The sequence below is a fragment of the Mesoplodon mirus genome (genome assembly GCF_964341445.2).
Source record: "Mesoplodon mirus genome assembly, contig: SUPER_14_unloc_2, whole genome shotgun sequence".
NCBI classification, from domain to species: Eukaryota; Metazoa; Chordata; class Mammalia; order Artiodactyla; family Ziphiidae; genus Mesoplodon; species Mesoplodon mirus.
The window spans coordinates 2,998,660-3,020,531 of record NW_028295783.1 but is presented as its reverse complement, the minus strand read 5'-3'; the positions used below and the strand labels follow the sequence as shown (position 1 = coordinate 3,020,531).

Genomic DNA, 21,872 nt, shown 5'->3' with positions numbered 1-21,872 from the left:
GTGCTATCTCCTAAGTGACATCTGATAAATGTCAAAGTTCTGAATGCAGCCCTTACTGCACCACTCAGAAGGGATCTCTGCTGTGTGCTCTGCTGAACACTAGGATCTGTTTAGCTACTGCTTCAACACCAACTAAGTTAAAATACTTTCTCTCCTATGAGACCTGACGCTTGCAAGAATTCACGTTGCACGTGAGTTTTTTGAAAACAACATTTTGTAGAACTTCTATCCTCTGACAGTTCCTTGATGTTCTTACCACTCTCGCTGCTTTCAAAAAATGTGTCCCCAGTATGCATTTTGTGATGACTTATAAGATTGGAGCGCCAACTGAAGCTCTTACCACAGGTCTCACACTTGTAAGGCTTCTCCCCTGTGTGCACTCTTTGATGAGACTGTAGCTGTGAAGGCCGACTGAAGACCTTACTGCATCTGTCACATCTGTACGGCTTCTCTCCAGTGTGGACGCTTTGATGAAGCTGAAGACTTGAGGCCTGAATGAAGTGCTTCCCACACTCCCCACACTTATATGGTTTCTCTCCTGTGTGGACCCTCTGATGCATGTCGAGGTTCAGGCTCCACTTGAAGCCCTTCCCACACTCCTCACATTTGTATGGCTTTTCTCCAGTGTGGACTTTTTGATGGGCTTGAAGGTGTGAACTCCGACCAAAGCTCTTCCCACACTCTTCACATTTGAATGGTTTTTCTCTGCTGTGGACTCTCTCATGGGCCAGAAGATTTGAGGCCTGCCTGAAGACTTTCCCACACTCCTCACAATTATACGGTTTCTCTCCGGTGTGGATTCTGCAATGAATTTTAAGATCTGCTCTACGACTGAATCCCTTCCCACACTCTTCACATTTGTATGGTTTCTCACCGGTATGGATCAGCTGGTGGATCTGAAGTCGTGAACTCTGATTGAAGCCCTGCCCACACTCCTCACACTTGTAAGGTTTCTCTACACTGTGGGCCTTCTGATGGATTTGAAGATATGAACTCTGACGGAAGCCCTTCCCACATACCTCACATTTATAGGGCTTCTCCCCTGTGTGGACAACCAGATGAACTTGATAATGGGAGTTCCTCCTGAAGCTCTTCCCACACTCCTTACAGTTGTATGGTTTCTCTCCTGTATGGACTCTTTGATGTGCCTGAAGGTTTGAACTCAGAGTAAAGCCTTTACCACACACATTACGTATGTATGATTTCTCTCCAGTGTGGACTCCCTGATGGGCCTGAAGACTTGAAGGCCGACTAAAGCCTTTCCCACATTCCTCACATTTGTAGGGTTTTTCTCCTGTGTGGACCCTCTGATGAATGTATAGATTTGAGCTACAAATGAAGCCCTTCCCACACTCCTCACATTTGTACGGTTTCTCTCCCGTATGGACTCTCTGATGGGACTGAAGGTGTGAATTCCGACTGAAGCTCTTATCACATGTGTCACATTTGAATGCTTTCTCCCCAGTGTGGACTCTCTGATGGTCCTGAAGGTGAGAGGCCTGACTGAAGGCCCTCCCACACTCCTCACAATTATAAGGTTTCTCTCCCGTGTGGACTTTACAATGAATAGTTAAGTGCTGACCTACGACTGAAGCCTTTCCCACATTCCCCACATTTGAATGGTTTCTCTACAGTGTGGACTTTCTGAGGAGTCTGCAGCTGGGAGCTCTGACTGAACTCCTTGCCACACTCATCACACTCACTGTGTTCTCCTCCCACGTGAACTCTCTGATGAATATGAAGAACCGAGCTGTAACGGAAGCCTTTTCCACACTCACTGCACGTATGAGACTTCTCTTTTGAGTGTAATTGCTGGTGAAGATCAAAGGTGGAGAGATCGGTGAAGGTTTCTTTACATTCATTACACTGGTAAAGTTTTTGTCCCGTGTGAATCATAGTATTCTGATCCAGTGTTGAAACCCTCGTGCTATCTTTTCTATAATCACTGTAGCCGTAAGGTTTTTGACCCTTGTGTACTCCATGAGCATCAAGGTGATGTGAAATCCAACTGATGGTGTCAACATCCTCTTTACACTGACACAGTTTATTTTTCATGGAAATTTGCTGGTGTCTATTCTGATAATTCTGTGACTCAGCCAATGAAGTTTTCCTCCAAGAATCCTGGGCTCTCAAAGTTGCAAACCTTGGATTTCCAGGACTACTGGGATCACCTGCTTTATCATTTAATATACGGTTCTCATCTTCAGAAATTTGAATAGAGTCCTGCCCCAATCTGGCAGGGGGAATCACCTTGTTTGTGGAACTGACAACTATTTATCATGGAGTCTTGGCATCTGGTTAAGTCATTTGCAATTTGTTGCCAGATTTGCCAGCAGGAAAGCTCTTCACGTGATCCTCTGTCTTGAACGGCCCTCAACTCACTTTGATTGTTTTCTTCTAGAGGGACAGAGAATTCAGAGATGTGGACACGTGAAAGCTTTGTTCAAAGATTCAAGATTTTACACTTAAGACACAGTATGAGACTTTAATGAACCTCAGGATGGTTCAGCTTATCTTTCGCACGACAAATGAAGTTCTCTGGTTTATATACTAACAGAAACCAAGAGATGGTCTGTTAAACTCCCAAATACTTAGCATTAATGAAACCCATTTAAAACCAAATGACTACTCTGACATACTATTTCAATCATCTTTCAAAAATTACATGTCATTCCTACCATAACACAGTATCAATAAAGACAAGCATTTTGCTGTGCTCACAGCTTTAACAGTGCCTAGCAGTTAGTCAGGGCTCAAGAAATGCATGCACAGGTGAACTCAGTTTGATTTCTAGGATTCTCTACAATTCTGAATCCCAGGTTAAGTTTGAACCAAGTCAGAGAAGCGAAACAGCTTTTACAAGTCAGGTATCAGATACAGGAAAAGGACTGGAAAGTACAGTTTGGCTTAAGTTGAAAGGCTGCACCCGAGGCGGCAGCACACCAAGGGGGTTAGTGCTGAGGAGGATATGAAAGGGGCTAAAAACCGGGACTGCCCCGGTGGCACAGTGGTTAATAATCTGCCTGCCAGTGCAGGGGACACAGGTTCGAGCCCTGGTCCGGGAAGATCCCACATGCCGCAGAGCAACTAAGCCCGTGAGCCACAACTACTGAGCCCACGTGCCACAACTACTGAAGCCCGCGTTCCTAGAGACCGTGCTCTGAAACAAGAGAAGCCACTGCAATGAGAAGCCTGCGCACCACAACGAAGAGCTGCTCCCACTCACCACAACGAGAGAAAAGCCCATATGCAGCAACCAAGACCCAATGCAACCAACAATTAATTAATTTTAAAAAAGGGTCTAAGAATCAGTGGGGTTAAAAAAAAGCATGAAGACCTATGCACTGGATCCTTCTCAGGCATTTGTGCTGCCTAATATGTTCCTCCACTCCCCCTGCCAAGCAGGAGTCAAAATGTAGAGGCTAGGGAAGAATGCTGTCTCTTTAAAAACAGCATGGAAAATTTTTGGACACAGATACATTGGTCTTTAACAAGAATGAGTTCCAAAGTGAAGAATGGGCTTTATGAGTGAGCTGGGAATAAATTCCATAGCCTGTGATAAGTATTGAGAAGAAACAGACTAGAAACTATTAAAGAATGATCAAAGCACTCAAGGTGACATTATCTAAAATGCCTTCTACAAGATACATACAAATGCACACACACACACACACACAAAATGTTTGTACAGCTAACAAAGATCGATTTCTTATTAGTGAGGTGGGCTTTGGAGGAGGCAAATGGGACGCAGCGGGGCAAATCTTTTAAGGGAAAGGCTAACTCACCAGCTGGCTGTTTTCTGAGACCTGTTCTCCCCTGGTATAAGGGATAAGGAAATAGAAATTTCTTTCCTTCTATGGGAGGGTTACCTAAGAAGTAGACATAAGAATCCTCATTCAAAACAGTATTTCCTCCCCAAATGAATTTGCTCTGCTACTGAGAGCTCAAGGAAAGTCACAGGGAAAGCATTTTACTCAGTTTGGTTATAATTACAGGTTCTGTACATATTTTTTTGTGCAAGTTGATGAGGGCCAACTTGTACAGAAAGGCAAACACACACATACACACATCATGGGCACCTGAGAAGTTAGAATTAGGCTGGGAATTCATTTGAAGACAAAAAAACATTTAGCAATATCCCTTATTCACTCGGATTTGTTCACCGCCTACTAGCTATTTTCATGGAAGGCTAATTTCCCTATCCATTAACTCATTCGTTTATTCAAGAAATATTTAAGAGTTCCTGTCATGTACCAAGACTATGCTAAGCACTGAGGCTAGTGAGCAATAAACATATAACAGACCGAATTCCTCCTGCACTCCTGGATTACCCTCCAGTGGAAGAAAGAGAGGTGAGAAACAGGTGAACAAAATGTACATGAGTGAAACGCTTAGAGACAAAACAAGGCAGGGCAGAGAGAGTAAGAAAGAGAGGACTGTATTTTCCATAGGGTGGTCAGAGGACAGCCACCTCCTCATCTTTAAGGTGACTGACTGAAAGAAGTAGAGGCCTAAAAGATTACAGGTGAAAGAGTATTCCAGGCAGAGAGAAGGACCAGGAAAAGGCTCTGTGGCAGAAGCATCCTTTGCAGGTCTGGAAAAGATAGGGTAAGAGGGAGGAGAGGTGGTGTATTCAGGGAGGTGGTGGAGAACGAACAGCAGCCCACAGAAGGCTCTAGAAGCCACTTTAAGTGGTTTTTATTCTAAGTAAAAGAAGCCACAAGAGAATTTTGAAACAAGAACATAACCTGACTTAAAGTTACAAAAGATCACTTTGCCACCTAAAGAACAAACTGTGGGAGGAGAAGGGTGGCAACAGGTGACCAGTACAAAGACTATGCAATAATCCTGGAAAGAGATTTCCAACTGGGACCAGGTGATGGACAGCACAGGGCTGGTGAGAAGCAAAACAGATAGAGAGCTAACCACAGGAACTCACGGCTGCTTGGTTCTCACCTAAATTTCTATCTGGGTTGCTGAATTCATCAACCAAAGCCTCTCTTCTCTTTCTATATGTTTTGTATCTCGTTTGAAGAATGAGAACATGCAAAGTCACAAGTTAACATGAACGGGCTAGAGCGAAAGTTTACTAGAAATTTGAGTTCCAACTGCATATTCAAGGTATTGAAAGCTGTGTTTTTCAAACTTTGTATCACGACCCACTGAAGAAACAGCATTTATTTCACAACCTAGATACACAGGTAGAAAAGTATACATTACTAAAACGAAGCTTGAATGACCTATATCTAACCAATGTCTCTTTTCATGAAATCTGTTCCCACTGGCTCTCACACCACTCATGCCATCGCCCAGAGTTTCTGCTGCAATGTGTTGTACTCTTCCTAAGAAACTCTGATATTTTCTATACTATTTTATTTCATTAAAAAGTCACACGTAGGGCTCAATAAATTGGCTTTATGATCCACTAATGGCAGGGAGGGAAATCTGAAGAAGAATACACAAGGTACAGCAAGATACTGCCGATTTACAGTTCTTTTACAAAATAATTGAAAAGGACCTGAAACACACTGTTTGGAAAGACCAGAGACATCCTCTCGTGTCCCACAGGAATTGCAAAAGTCTGGTCCCCAAACTCAGGGAACCACCTCAAGAGGCCCAAAGCCTTGAAACACCAAGGTCACAAAGACACTCGCAGAGAAAGGCTGTCCTCACCCACTGAGACCAGGTTCCCGAAGTGTTCCACCATCACATCCTGGTACAGCTTCCTCTGGGCCGAGTCCAGCAGCCCCAGCTCCTCCTCTGTGAAGGCCACGGCCACGTCCTTGAAGGTCACCGCCTCCTACGGCAAACAACACCACCTCAATCTTATACCCAGTGGCCAGTGGAAGAGGGGCAGCCCCGAGGAGACGAGGAGGATGGGAAGTTGCTCCGGCTCCTGTGAGGTGTGCAGACTTCCCAGCACCCCCTCCTTCCATCCTGCCAATGCCACACACTGACTTTCCTCAGCCTCACTGGACGTGCAGCTATGAAAGAGAAAGCTTTGTGTGTTTACCTGGGGCTCTCAGACAACTCATAAGTAAACTCCCTAGAATTCTAACCACTGGATCCTGAACTAAAAAGCTTTCACTGTTTAATTATTATTGCCAAGTGCCCCAGAAACAGTTACCAATTTAGTCCTGGCAGTATTTGATGGCACCTGCTTTCTCACTGAGGTCGGAACCAGCTGAGAAGGAGTGTTATATGTGGAAACTAACCAAAAGGCCATGCCAGGTCTCTGAATGAAAACTCTCTCTTTCCCCGTTTCTGTCTTTCGCTTGAATGCAATACTCTGACTCCAGACCCTTGGTTTTCTGGGTGAGTCTGAGTTGGTTCCTCCTTTTTTCACAACCCCGATTCTTTATATTTAACACAAAGATGAAACCAAGCACCTCTTTATACAATTGTTCTGAGCTGTCTATGCAGTGACAAGTGCTTTAAGTACCACTGGACTTTTTAAACTAAGGTCATGCATTACTCTGATTAGAAAAAAATCTAAGATGGAAAAAGAAACAAACCAGTAAATAAAATACACAAAGGGTCTGACTCAAGCATGGGGAAGACTGAATCTAACTCTGGTCGTGAGAAAACTTCCAACAATACCTGATTTTTTCTGCGTGAAGCAGCAGTTTGATCCTGCTGTGCTCTGCCGTATTTGGATATTCTACCAAAAAACATCCAAGGCACCACATGTAAAACATACCTCTTAAATTCTGAATACCTAAACCTACTAAGTTAAGGGCAAAAAGGGGCAATATTCTTCAGAACAGATATTTTGAGAAAAAGGTTAAATCAGGAACACTGTCACTGTAGTGCTCCTAAAACAGGAGCAGTCTTTAAACTAAATGTCTGTGCATAAAGAATAGTTTAAAGAATAGGTGCAGGGCTCCCCTGGTGGCGCAGTGGTTGAGAGTCCGCCTGCCGATGCAGGGGACACGGGTTCGTGCCCCGGTCCGGGAAGATCCCACATGCCGCGGAGCAGCTGGGCCCGTGAGCCATGGCCGCTGAGCCTGCGCGTCCGGAGCCTGTGCCCCGCAACGGGAGAGGCCACAACAGTGAGAGGCCCGCATACCAGAAAAAAAAAAAAATAGGTGCATAAGTTTGCAGGAACATGATAAAGCAATTAAAAGTGAATGTTAGCTAGTATTAAATGAAAAAAACAATTTAAAACTGTATCTATGTTATAAATACGAATACACATCCATGAATACATATGATGAAGAGATTACAGAAATATAAAAGCAGCTAATTTGTAAGCAGGTAAGCAGTAGACTGGAAGATGTCCTTCATTTCCCTTAATTTTTCTTTTACTTGTAAAATAAAAAAAATGATGAAATAAAACAAAAATTAAAACCGAAACCAATTAAATTTAACAGGAATTTTAAAAAAAGCACACATGGCACACTCAGGTCCTCATATGCTTAGACTCTCCTTGAAAGAGAAAACCCATATGGAACTATACCCAATATTTTGTAATAACCTATAAGGGAAAAGAATCTGAAAATATATGTATATATATGTATAACTGAATCACTTTGCTGTACACCTGAAATTAATACATTGTAAATCAACTATACTCCAATCAAAAAAAAAAAAAGAAAAAGAAAAAAAGAGGAAAACCTGTGTCCAACCTGAGTACAAAAATGGCGTTTTTAACAGCAAGAAAGGCAAGCTCTACTCACCTGGAATGTGCTCATTTTCTCTCTCCTTCTGGGGCAGTGCAGAGTCCTAGCAAGACAGACAGGGAAAGAAGAAGTCAAACTGGAAACTGGTTTAAAGAAAAAGAAGTCACTAACCCACGTGGTGCTCATTGTGAATTACCAAGGCTCCCAGTCCTCGGGGTGGCTACAGCTGATTATGCTTGATGAGCAGAGCCCCACGCAGATACCAGATGCCCCCGTGAACCCCCTCAGTGGCTGTGTGAGGAATGACCTGCCCAGCCATACACAGTGGCCCCCTCACAGTGTGCCTGCAGCTTCCACAGGGGTCATTCTTATTCTGGGTATGGTGTAAACAGAGACCATGTAAGTCAGAGTAGGTTTTGGAGTCAATATGCATGGGCTCTGATCAGGCTACGCCATTCACTAGCAGTGTCACCCTGGGCAAATTATTCACATCTCTTCGCCTCAGTTCTGTCTTCTGCCAGTAGGGGAGAACACGGGCATCCACCTCGTGAGATCGTCATAAGGTAGGAAGCTCTGAGAACACCACTGTCAGGGTTTCTTATTTCTTAGCAACTGCGGTAAAGCAGATGATATTTTAGTTAGAAATTATCCTTAGAGATGTGATTTCTACCAACAGAAGACTGTCAGACATGTGGAGGTCGTACGTTGTTGCCCTGTTATGTGAGAGTCTTTATAGACTTCTGAAAATCTCTGCTTGTCTTCCTAAAGATTTTGTGACTGCAACAATAATATTTAAATTGACATGGACAACTTTTTACAAAAGGTATAAAAATACGTTAAGTTTCTTTTTAAACAGGAAGTACCCTTTTGACAATTATGCACAGAGGTAAAGAGAACTAATAAAAGCCAGGATTCTGCAACAACAATAAAAAATAGTTTGACAGCCCATACCTAATTCAAATGAAAAAAAGACAGGAATCTGAATTGTAATTATATCATTATAAATATAGGAAAGTTTAAGAAATAAATGGGAGACTTCCCTGGTGGTGCAGTGGATAAGACGCCACATTCCCAATGCAGGGGGCCCGGGTTCGATCTAGTACAAAAGATGGCAATGATTCCACTCCCCAAAGCTTGGGAGAGAGATATCTTCACAACTTCTAACGACCTCCATTTTGACTCTACACTTGCTAGCTGTCTTCTGCTCAATTCAGGATTCTGAAAGGGGCCCTGACAGTTGACAATAATTAGTGGGGGAATAAAATCATTGGACTAAGTAGGCCTTTGGTGAAGCCAGCTCAGTTTTATCTGTGACATCCAGCAGGGTCAATTTCCTCGGCCTCAGTTTCCAGAAAAGACCCTCTCTTGAGCTTCTCGAATTTTCACGTGCATGTGAATTACTGCGGGATCTTGTTGGAATGCAGCCTCCTGGACCCCCTACGCAGAAATTATAAATCAGAACGTCTCGAATGGGGCTCAAGGCTGGGCATTTCTATCCAAGTGATGCCAATGCCGCTGGTTTGTGGAACACAATTTGAGTAGCACTGCAGTGTAACATCAGTCCCACAAAAAACAGCCTCCACTACACAGAAACATACACAAAGAGTAACCAGACAAAAAGGCACTAAAACATTAACAACTGTTATCTTTACATCCTAAAGTTACAGATAATTAAAATTTTTCTTTATGTATATATCTGCATTTTTCCATAATGATTATGCTACTTCTATGATATACATATTATTTGAAATAAAATAAATGACCCAGTTGAGAAAACTATCTTAAACACTCATAAAATAGCCTAAACCTTGCTCTCAAGGTCCCCACAATTAAGTCCCAACCTCCTTTCATGATATGATTCTAGCCAGTACCCTATGCTCAAAGAGAATATACCAAAGGGATTAGCAAACTCAGCTGCTGGACTCAAACTGCCTGGGTCCCAACCCCAGCTCTGCCTCCTACCATCTGGGTGAGGATGGGCCAACAGGGTTGTGTTCCCTGCCTTAAAGTAGAGAAAACAGCAGTACCAATTCACAGAGCCACCGCCTGATGGAAATGTGTTCATTTGCATAAAGCTTTTAGAATGGAAATTAGTGACCAAGGCTCAGTTATCATCCTTACCCATGTCTCATACGTTCTACAATTTATAGGAATATCTTAAGTAGGAAGAATGCCAAGTCCTACTCACGTGGGGCTCTGCTGCCTCTTCCTCCGCGCAGTGCTTTTTGAGAAGCCAGGGCTGGGGAAGGAAAGGAGACTGTGAAATACCAGGGCTGTGTTTCCATCCCCACTAATTCATACCGCACCCCCTTCCGCCCCCGTACCAGCTAGAAGTCCTCTCCTTCCAAAACAGGCCAGGAGTCCAGGACAATTCAGCTTCCTGGGCTCACAGAATCCTGCTGCGAAATGGGTGCCTCCCGAATTAGCGTAGTATTAATACCAACAATGTATCAGGCAGTTGTAGACCTTTTACTTGTGCTATCTCGTTTCTCCTCACAACACTATATTAACAAGGCATTCCTTTTTCCCCCCTTTTACCGAACAGCAACGGAGGCACAGAGGAGTTAAGCAACTCACCCAGTGTGACGCCGTATGAAGCGGTAGGGCTAGCTCATAGGTGGGGGACGGGGTCAGGTTAGGGGTGAAGAAAACCGGGGAGACCCTCAAACCCCAGGAGGCACGACCTGAGCCCACCCCATCCCGGCTACGTTACCAAACGCAAAGAAGCTCCGCCCGCGGGACGTACATCACCACTCCAGGCCCTCAAACCTCCGCTTTTAGCCGCTCCTCCTCTTTCTCCCCAAATGAAAGGTCTGCAAAGGGGAAGCTTGAATGGGTCGTGAAGAGCGGACCTGAAACACCGTCACCAGGCAGAACATGGCTGCTACGTGTCCTCCTGGGGCGGAAGTGCCTGCGACTAACCCGGAACTCCTGGACCATATTTCCCAGAATTCCGCGGGTAAACCTTTACAGCGAGGCGTTACTGTAGCTGCAGTATATGGGGCTACACGAGTTTACGAGCTCTGGACTACATGTCCCAGAATGCAAGGGTGGGTGCGGGGGTGTCTACCGGCACGAGCTCTGGACTACATGTTTTCACTTTCCGGAATCCCTGAGAAGGTCTCAGGCCGTCATGCCGTTCTACTGTGTAGGCCTCAGAAGAGTGTAGATTCTGTTCATTGAAAGGCGTACAAACTCAGTCGAATTTTGGACGTCTTCAAGAGGCTAAGCGACGTAAAAGCATTAACAGCCACGAAGGCTTCCTGGTAAACCCCAAAGAGTTTCACCATTGGAATAAGGGGAGAAGGAAACTGGGCTTTCTTTGGCAGGGACTGAAGCCAAACGCCAAAACACCTCATTCCCTGAAATTGTGTAAAGGTGAACGTGTTTTGTTAGCATCTTACAACCCGTGCAGAAGCAAGGGAAAATCCTTTCTAGAGACAGACATCAACATCCTAGGTCTCAAGTTATTTCTGTAATTATAAAATCTGTGACATTGCTATTTGACCAAGTGAACTTTAAGGGGAAGGAAAAAGCATTACTTGACATACGGAGGGACACTTCACAGTCATAAAAGTTTCAAATTCTCAGAAACTAATAACTTCAGCTGATACTTTATAAAGCAAACATTGACAGAACCATGAAGAGAAACATTCAAATTCATAATTGGATCTGGAGATTGGAACACATACATAGAGGGAAATGTTGAGCCTTAAAAGCATATATTAAAGTAGCAAGGGGGGCTTCCCTGGTGGCGCAGTGGTTGAGAGTCCGCCTGCCGATGCAGGGGACATGGGTTCGTGCCCTGGTCCGGGAAGATCCCACATACCACAGAGCGGCTGGGCCCGTGAGCCATGGCCGCTGAGCCTGGGCGTCCGGAGCCTGTGCTCCGCAACGGGAGAGGCCACAACAGTGAGAGGCCCGCGTACAGCAAGGAAAACAAAAACAAAACAAAACAAATAAAGTAGAAAGGAAGTTGAAAATTGATTCAGAAAACATCCATTTCAGGAAATTAATAAATGAATAATAAAACTGAAGAAGGCAGATGGAAAAATATAAGATCAGATGAATGAAATACAAAAATAAAGTAGATCCCACACACACCCACAAAACAGAAATTAAAGAAACAAACAAAACAAACAAAAAAAGATCATCCATAGTATAAACAAAGATTTTTTCAAAAATGTGTTCCAAATTCTTTCAGGAAAATATCCTCCAAGAACTATTCCTGACTTAAGCCAACATAGCACACAGGATTTCTTTCCACTACAAGGAAAGTGAAATCTTGGATATAGCATGATGAAATACGGTAACATGATTAAGTTTTATTTATTCACCTCCTGTTCCCTATGGCACCCTCCACTCCCTTCTCTACCCCGTAAGCTACCATTCTAATTTGTTTGATGTGTTTTCTTTTGGGTGTGTTCTTGTGCAAAATGTGCACTTGTGTATATTTTCAATTCATATAAATAATATTGTGTCATAAAATTCATTCTGGTGTTTATTTCCTTCATTCAGGAGTATATTTTTAAGATTCACCCATCCAGGCTTCCCTGGTGGCACAGTGGTTGAGAGTCTGCCTGCCGATGCAGGGGACGCGGGTTCATGCCCCAGTCTGGGAAAATCCCACATGCCGTGGAGCGGCTGGGCCCGTGAGCCATGGCTGCTGAGCCTGCACGTCCGGAGCCTGTGCTCCGCAGCGGGAGAGGCCACAACAGCGAGAGGCCCACGTACCGCAGAAAAACAAACAAACAAAAAAAACATTCACCCCTCTATCTAATTTGTTTCATAGAGTTCCATTTTCTGCACCCACATTTTACCTGTACTCTTCCAACTGCCATGCCAATGATAATAAAATAAACATCTTCTTACATTTGTTTATAGACGTATCTGAGAATTTCTTTGGAATACATACCCGAGTGAAATTATTTCATAGCAAATATGTATACTTTAATAATATAGCCAGATTGACTTCCTGAACGGCTACACCAGTCCAGATTACCAAAGAGTTGCACGTCAGCTTTTTGTGCAACCACTTACCTTCATTTGGACGACTCATCACCGTTTTGCTAGTGTATTAAATGTATAGTAGTATCTTGTTTTAGTTAAATTTCTCTGATTTCTAATAAGTTTGATCTTTTTTTCAAATGCTTGGTAGCTTCATCTATAAGTGTCTACTTACAACTTTTGCCCCATTTTCTAATGTGGATGCTATCTTTTTCTTCCTCATTTCTATTACATATTCTGATTATTAATACCTTTTCAGTTTTACCAATTACAAGTATCCTTTCCTAATTGGGCACGTGTTTCTAAAATTTTTCTATTGTGTTCTTCATGGAATAGAAATCTTTAATTATAAGATAATAAACCAATAATTTCTTAATATCTGTGCTTCTGAAACTCCTCAGGTGAAAAAATATATTTCTACCTTTTAAAAATTAACTTTCTAGACTTATCTTTCACATGTAGGTCCTTTAAATATTTTGGAGTCTATTTATGTACATTTTATTACATGGGATCCACTTTTATTTTTCTCCAAGAGAAGTTCTTAAAAATAGTGATATTCATGGCTTGAAGATTCAATATTACAAAGATATCAGTAATCCTCAAAATGATCTATAGGCTCAATCAAACCCCAATAAAAACATCAGCATTTTTTCCCTTGGAAATTGATGAGATGTTTACAAATATTATGTGGGAAAGCAAAGAGCTACAAGAAGAGCTGGGGGCTTCCCTGGTGGCGCAGTGGTTGAGAATCTGCCTGCTAATGCAGGGGACACGGGTTTGAGCCCTGGTCTGGGAAGATCCCACATGCCACGGAGCAACTAGGCCCGTGAGCCACGTACTGAGCCTGCGCGTCTGGAGCCTGTGCTCCCCAACAAGAGGCCGTGATAGTGAGGCCCACGCACCACGATGAGGAGTGGCCCCCGCTTGCCACAACTAAAGAAAGCCCTCGCACAGAAACGAAGACCCAACACAGCAAAAATAAGTAAATAAACTCCTACCCCCAACATCTAAAAAAACATAAAAATAAAAAATAAAAGAAGAGCTGGGACAATCTGAAAGAAGAATGAAAAGAAAGATATTAGTCACATTAAACCTTACTATAAATCTACAATATAAGATAGTCTGGTGTTTGCTCAAGGATAGACAAGATAATAGACATCAAAATCCATGTTGAAACAGACATTATAACAACGTGTAAAAAGAAAACACTGCAGGGAGCTCCCTGGTGGTCTAGTGGTAAGGATTTGGCGCTTTCACTGTGGTGACCCTGGTTCAATCCCTGGTCAGGGAACTGAGATCCTGCAAGCCACGCAGCACGGCCAAAAGAAAAAAGAAAGAAAAGAAAACACTGCAGCAGAGAGGGGGAAGAACTCTTGTTAATACAGTTGATCCTTGAACTAGGGTTCAAGGGGGTTAGGGGTGCCAACCCTCTGCTAAGTTGAAAATCCAAGTATAACTTATAGCCAGTCCTCTGTACGTACACGGTTTCTCCATAATCGGCAATTCTGCATCTGAGGATTGAACCAACCTTGGATCGTGTAGTAGTGCAGTATTTACTATTAAAAAAAAATCCTCGTATAAGTGCACTTGTGTAGTTTAAACCCATGTTGTCCAAGGGTCAACTATTGGTTCTCAGTCAGCTGGATATCCATATGGGAAAAATATTAATCATTACTGCATAGGATATAAAAATATAAATTCCAGAAGATCTGCAGACTTAAATTTGAAAAGTAAACAATGATGCTTTAGGAAAGAAACGTAAGATAACAGCCTTTTTGCCTTGGAGTAGGAAGAATTTCTTAAGACCAAAAAAATCACCAACTGTGAAAGAAAAAATTGAAAAATTGGACTATTTCAAAGTTAAGAAACACCGTAAACCCAAACGCAGCACTCTTGGGCCAAAAGTGAGAGAGATTTTAAAAACATCTATGGAATAAAAGACTCAGATGCATCCCTCATGCCCATGCATTCTTCAAGGGTCAACTGTATCTACCAAAGTTGAACATATACCCTATAACCCTTTGGTTCCACCCATAGAAATATCCCTCAAACAAGTGCACAAGGCACATTCTAGATTGCTCACATCACCACTAACTGTGATAGCCAAGAATGGGGAAGTACCCAATACCCACCAATAATGGGATTAATAAATAGATTTTGATATGTTTACACACTGCAATAATATCCACCAATGAAAATGAATCAACGGTATCCACTCCCATCAATATGGATAAATGTCATGGATATACTGTGGAGCAAATGAAGCCAACACAAAATAGCACCTATTACATGACTCCATTTATATCAAGTACAAAATAGGCTAAGTGAATCTACACCATTACAAATTAGTGGCTACCATATGGAAAGGAAGGTTACTAGAAAGAGCCAAAAAGGGATGCTTCTAGGGTTTGGGGTTTGTCCTGGTCCTCCAAGAACTAGACGGCAAAGTGCTGAGAAAGACTTTAATGAACAAATATTTCATTAGGGGAAACATCGGAGAGAAAATGGCAGGCAGCTCTGGAAGGCTGGCAGAACTATCAGCGCATAGTGCAAGTCTGACCCTGAGTGAAGATTTGGAAGAAAGATTTGGTAAATCATCCGAGACTGCCTTGTCATCTACGTAAAATCCTTCAAGGCTGTCAGAGTCCTTGAAAAAAGGTCACTGGACAGAGGAATCCTGGTCTCCAAGAAATGGCCTGCCTTAGGATCCCTGCTGTGCTGACTAGGAGCAATCAGGGGCAAGGCCGGCCTCCAGGCAAACGTGGTGATGGATTTAAGAGCAGCAGCTGGGACCTTTGGCCAGTTATGCTCCCTGTGGTCATAACTGTGAAACAGGAGACTCTCAACGTGGATGCTTCCTTGTGATAAGATCTGGTTGTTTATTTCTCTCAGAAATAATCCTGAAGCAACGTTGCGTCCTTCTCAGTATATCATACCCCAGAGATCTAAAACGTTCGTTTGTTCTGTTATTGATAATGTTCACCTCTTGGCTAAGGTAGTGTTCACCAAATTTATACCTACTGTATTTCTTGTTGTGATCAATACTTTGTGGAGAGATATTTGGGGTTTTGTAGCATCCTGCTCCTTGTAAACTTTCAACCAGTAGTTTTATAATTCATTGATTACTCTTGCCAGAACCTATCATTACTATGATGGTTGTAAATAATGATTTTTACATTACGTCATTCCTTCTATATGTTTATGGTTTGGCATTCTATTATGAGAGCCCTTCCTTCCCTCCCTTCCTCTTTTTTTATTCATATTCTGTATGATAATTATTTATTTTAGGGTCAAATTGCTCAGATTTACCCAGTGTGAGTCTCTTCAAGCTGGATCTTTTTACACGTCCCACCACTCTTTCCTACTTTCTGGCACAGTAAATTTTCTCCAGGATCATTCTACACTTTCCTTGCTCCAGCCCTGAAATAGAAACGTGGATATACATGCTTATATACATGACATACACATGTGTGTGTTTGTATATCCTCGCACTTCCATATCTACTTCTGTAAATACCTAGCACGTGCACTCACTCCCTCTCTCTCTCTACAGATGGGTGGACGGATGGATGGATGGGTAGACAGATCTGTATAAATAACTTATGGTCAGACTTCCATATCCGTGGTTCCTCTGTATCTGCAATTCTGCAACCATGGGTTCAACCAACCACAGATCATGTAGTACTGTAGTAATTACTATTAAAAAAAAAAACCCTGCATATAAGTGGACCTGCCCAGTTCAAACCCATATTGTTCAAGGGTCAACTGTAACTTGCTAAATAAAGCCCTTTAACCAACTATATTAAAAATACCACCATTGGTCTGCGTATGGAATGCCATCCAAACCTGCTTTGTCCTTACTGGTTCCACATCCAGAGGGTCCTCTGCTATTATGCTCAGTTCTCTCCTCATGTGCATCTTTTCAACAAGAGAAACTTTTTTTTTAAACCTCCACACTGTAGGTATATCCACTTTTGTTTCTAGCTCCAGGATTTTCCCTCTCCCTATTATGGATCTGTAGTTAAAGCACAGCATAAATAAGAAAGCTTCAACTGTTGAAACTCATGAATTTTTCTGTGTATGCAAAATAATCTGAGAACTGTTTTGTTTTTGAAATTGGCTTCCAGAGTTCATACCATAATTTTGATCTTATATGCCTTATGACAATATAGAACAATCATATGAGGTCTTAACTGCAAGGGATAATTATTTAATACTTTTTCAAATTCTATTAAAATAATTTCCTGCTTTGGCAATACCCACTATTCAATGAAAAAAATATAACATGAAGTTATAAAATGGAAAAATATCACAAAATGCTCCTTGCCTAGGAAAACCACTCTGGAAGAGTATCCCTTTACACATGATCTTATGCATGTACACATACATGTGTGCACATGCACACATACACAAACACTAACAAAGATTTATGGTTGATTATACTATGAAGGCTACAATCTGTGACCTCTCAAAGCCCATATTGTGTATCTCCTGCGATTATGATATGTCATAAATTTTTAAAATAAACTTTTTATTTAATTTATTTATTTTGGGCTGCATTGGGTCTTCGTTGCTGCGTGCGGGCTTTCTCTAGTTGCAGTGAGTGTGGGCTACTCTTCGTTGCGGTGCGCGGGCTTCTCATTGCAGTGGCTTCTCTTGTTGCGGAGCACAGGCTCTAAGCACGTAGGCTTCAGTTGTTGTGGCACACAGCCTCAGTAGTTGTGGCACACGGGCTTAGTTGCTCCACAGCATGTGGGATCTTCCTGGACCAGGGCTCGAACCCGTGTCCCCTGCATTGGCAGGCGAATTCTTAGCCACTGCACCACCAGGGAAGTCCCTGTCATCATTTCACCGGCTTCAGATTAATATAGGAATCTATCAAAACTCAAATTCTTACAGCTGTACACTAATTTCCATTAAAAAATTTAGTGACATCATTGATGTGGTGTTCATCTTTTTGGTATTTTAATCTCACAATCAATAACTTCCAATTATATGATTTCTAAATCAAAGAGATCTAATATATTCTGATATATATACTCCTTTCCTGAAACCATGCTTTACTGCAACCAATAGGGAAAAGCACATAAATGTCAGTCTTGTCTCAATAATACACTGGATAATTTTATCAGATTCCTACAAGTTTTCTGGGTATTTGCCTCATGGATGTGGGGGAAGAATATGGCATAGCCCCTACCTGAGAACTTTAGAAGAAATGCTACAATAATTAGAAGGCAAACATTTCAAAGTCTGGATGAAAATGCAGAGAATTAGAAATCAGTAAGTTCAAGGTCAACTAAAAATTTTTTTTTCTAGGGACAAACAATTTTTGTGACACTTTCAAAGTGTTACAGTAAACCCTGCCTTAATATTGACAGACAAAAAATCAATTGTATACTATGCAGTTACTGTTGTTGCAAAGTTAATCATGTTTTTTCACTCTGTACCATCAGAAAAAAAAAATCACAAGGTAGTTCAATTTCTACTGAACACAGTCCTTGGAAAACTAGATGGGGTCTCAAATAACCACCCAACTTGAGAACAGAGGCTGCGGGAGGCAAGGAGCCAGTTGCGATAGGCTAATAGCATATTAATATTGAAGATTGGGGGGCTTCCCTTCCCTGGTGGCGTAGTGGTTAAGAATCTGCCTGCCAATGCAGGGGACACGGGTTTGAGCCCTGGTCCAGGAAGATCCCACATGCTGCACAGCAGCTCAGCCGCGTGCCACAACTACTGAAGCCTGCACACCTAGAGCCCGTGCTCCACAAAGAGAAGCCACTGCAATGAGAAGCCCACACACTGCAATGAAAAGTAGCCCCCACTCACTGCAACTAGAGAAAGCCTGCGTGCAGCAATAAAGACCCAAGGCAGCCAAAAATAAATTAAAAAAATATATATTGCAGATTGGTTTTCTGCAGTGGTTTTCAGTATTTCAACAAAAGTTCATGTCCTGAATTAATTTTATTTTGCAGGTTTCGCCATCTGGATACAACTTTCATATATTATACATTTCCCCCTTTTGGTTTATTTAAAACACAAGTACTGAGCACACCTAAAAGCACTAGTCAATGATAAGGTTGTGTACATTCAGCAGCCAAGTCCCTGCCCTCATGGAGCGCACATTCTCATGGACATCAATTTTGACTAGCTCATCCTTACACTTTTGTTAAAGCCCAGACCAAACTCTTTTCCTTTCTAAGTGCTATCTCCTAAGTGACATCTGATAAATGTCAAAGTTCTGAATGCAGCCCTTACTGCACCACTCAGAAGGGATCTCTGCTGTGTGCTCTGCTGAACACTAGGATCTGTTTAGCTACTGCTTCAACACCAACTAAGTTAAAATACTTTCTCTCCTATGAGACCTGACGCTTGCAAGAATTCACGTTGCACGTGAGTTTTTTGAAAACAACATTTTGTAGAACTTCTATCCTCTGACAGTTCCTTGATGTTCTTACCACTCTCGCTGCTTTCATAAAATGTGTCCCCAGTATGCATTTTGTGATGACTTATAAGATTGGAGCGCCAACTGAAGCTCTTACCACAGGTCTCACACTTGTAAGGCTTCTCCCCTGTGTGCACTCTTTGATGAGACTGTAGCTGTGAAGGCCGACTGAAGACCTTACTGCATCTGTCACATCTGTACGGCTTCTCTCCAGTGTGGACGCTTTGATGAAGCTGAAGACTTGAGGCCTGAATGAAGTGCTTCCCACACTCCCCACACTTATATGGTTTCTCTCCTGTGTGGACCCTCTGATGAATGTCGAGGTTCAGGCTCCACTTGAAGCCCTTCCCACACTCCTCACATTTGTATGGCTTTTCTCCAGTGTGGACTTTTTGATGGGCTTGAAGGTGTGAACTCCGACCAAAGCTCTTCCCACACTCTTCACATTTGAATGGTTTTCCTCTGCTGTGGACTCTCTCATGGGCCAGAAGATTTGAGGCCTGCCTGAAGACTTTCCCACACTCCTCACAATTATACGGTTTCTCTCCGGTGTGGATTCTGCAATGAATTTTAAGATCTGCTCTACGACTGAATCCCTTCCCACACTCTTCACATTTGTATGGTTTCTCACCGGTATGGATCAGCTGGTGGATCTGAAGTCGTGAACTCTGATTGAAGCCCTGCCCACACTCCTCACACTTGTAAGGTTTCTCTACACTGTGGGCCTTCTGATGGATTTGAAGATATGAACTCTGACGGAAGCCCTTCCCACATACCTCACATTTATAGGGCTTCTCCCCTGTGTGGACAACCAGATGAACTTGATAATGGGAGTTCCTCCTGAAGCTCTTCCCACACTCCTTACAGTTGTATGGTTTCTCTCCTGTATGGACTCTTTGATGTGCCTGAAGGTTTGAACTCAGAGTAAAGCCTTTACCACACACATTACGTATGTATGATTTCTCTCCAGTGTGGACTCCCTGATGGGCCTGAAGACTTGAAGGCCGACTAAAGCCTTTCCCACATTCCTCACATTTGTAGGGTTTTTCTCCTGTGTGGACCCTCTGATGAATGTATAGATTTGAGCTACAAATGAAGCCCTTCCCACACTCCTCACATTTGTACGGTTTCTCTCCCGTATGGACTCTCTGATGGGACTGAAGGTGTGAATTCCGACTGAAGCTCTTATCACATGTGTCACATTTGAATGCTTTCTCCCCAGTGTGGACTCTCTGATGGTCCTGAAGGTGAGAGGCCTGACTGAAGGCCCTCCCACACTCCTCACAATTATAAGGTTTCTCTCCCGTGTGGACTTTACAATGAATAGTTAAGTGCTGACCTACGACTGAAGCCTTTCCCACATTCCCCACATTTGAATGGTTTCTCTACAGTGTGGACTTTCTGAGGAGTCTGCAGCTGGGAGCTCTGACTGAACTCCTTGCCACACTCATCACACTCACTGTGTTCTCCTCCCACGTGAACTCTCTGATGAATATGAAGAACCGAGCTGTAACGGAAGCCTTTTCCACACTCACTGCACGTATGAGACTTCTCTTTTGAGTGTAATTGCTGGTGAAGATCAAAGGTGGAGAGATCGGTGAAGGTTTCTTTACATTCATTACACTGGTAAGGTTTTTGTCCCGTGTGAATCATAGTATTCTGATCCAGTGTTGAAATCCTCGTGCTATCTTTTCTATAATCACTGTAGCCGTAAGGTTTTTGACCCTTGTGTACTCCATGAGCATCAAGGTGATGTGAAATCCAACTGATGGTGTCAACATCCTCTTTACACTGACACAGTTTATTTTTCATGGAAATTTGCTGGTGTCTATTCTGATAATTCTGTGACTCAGCCAATGAAGTTTTCCTCCAAGAATCCTGGGCTCTCAAAGTTGCAAACCTTGGATTTCCAGGACTACTGGGATCACCTGCTTTATCATTTAATATACGGTTCTCATCTTCAGAAATTTGAATAGAGTCCTGCCCCAATCTGGCAGGGGGAATCACCTTGTTTGTGGAACTGACAACTATTTATCATGGAGTCTTGGCATCTGGTTAAGTCATTTGCAATTTGTTGCCAGATTTGCCAGCAGGAAAGCTCTTCACGTGATCCTCTGTCTTGAACGGCCCTCAACTCACTTTGATTGTTTTCTTCTAGAGGGACAGAGAATTCAGAGATGTGGACACGTGAAAGCTTTGTTCAAAGATTCAAGATTTTACACTTAAGACACAGTATGGGACTTTAATGAACCTCAGGATGGTTCAGCTTATCTTTCGCACGACAAATGAAGTTCTCTGGTTTATATACTAACAGAAACCAAGAGATGGTCTGTTAAACTCCCAAATACTTAGCATTAATGAAACCCATTTAAAACCAAATGACTACTCTGACATACTATTTCAATCATCTTTCAAAAATTACATGTCATTCCTACCATAACACAGTATCAATAAAGACAAGCATTTTGCTGTGCTCACAGCTTTAACAGTGCCTAGCAGTTAGTCAGGGCTCAAGAAATGCATGCACAGGTGAACTCAGTTTGATTTCTAGGATTCTCTACAATTCTGAATCCCAGGTTAAGTTTGAACCAAGTCAGAGAAGCGAAACAGCTTTTACAAGTCAGGTATCAGATACAGGAAAAGGACTGGAAAGTACAGTTTGGCTTAAGTTGAAAGGCTGCACCCGAGGCGGCAGCACACCAAGGGGGTTAGTGCTGAGGAGGATATGAAAGGGGCTAAAAACCGGGACTGCCCCGGTGGCACAGTGGTTAATAATCTGCCTGCCAGTGCAGGGGACACAGG

General features: G+C 42.6%; 1 protein-coding gene across 1 annotated transcript in view; it reads left to right on the top strand.

Annotated features, from left to right (window-relative positions):
* Positions 1-21,872, top strand: part of LOC309816137 (protein FAM170A-like) — a gene marked incomplete at both ends in the record, with an annotated part of 168,937 nt that overhangs the window by 25,561 nt on the left and 121,504 nt on the right. The window lies entirely within an intron of this gene.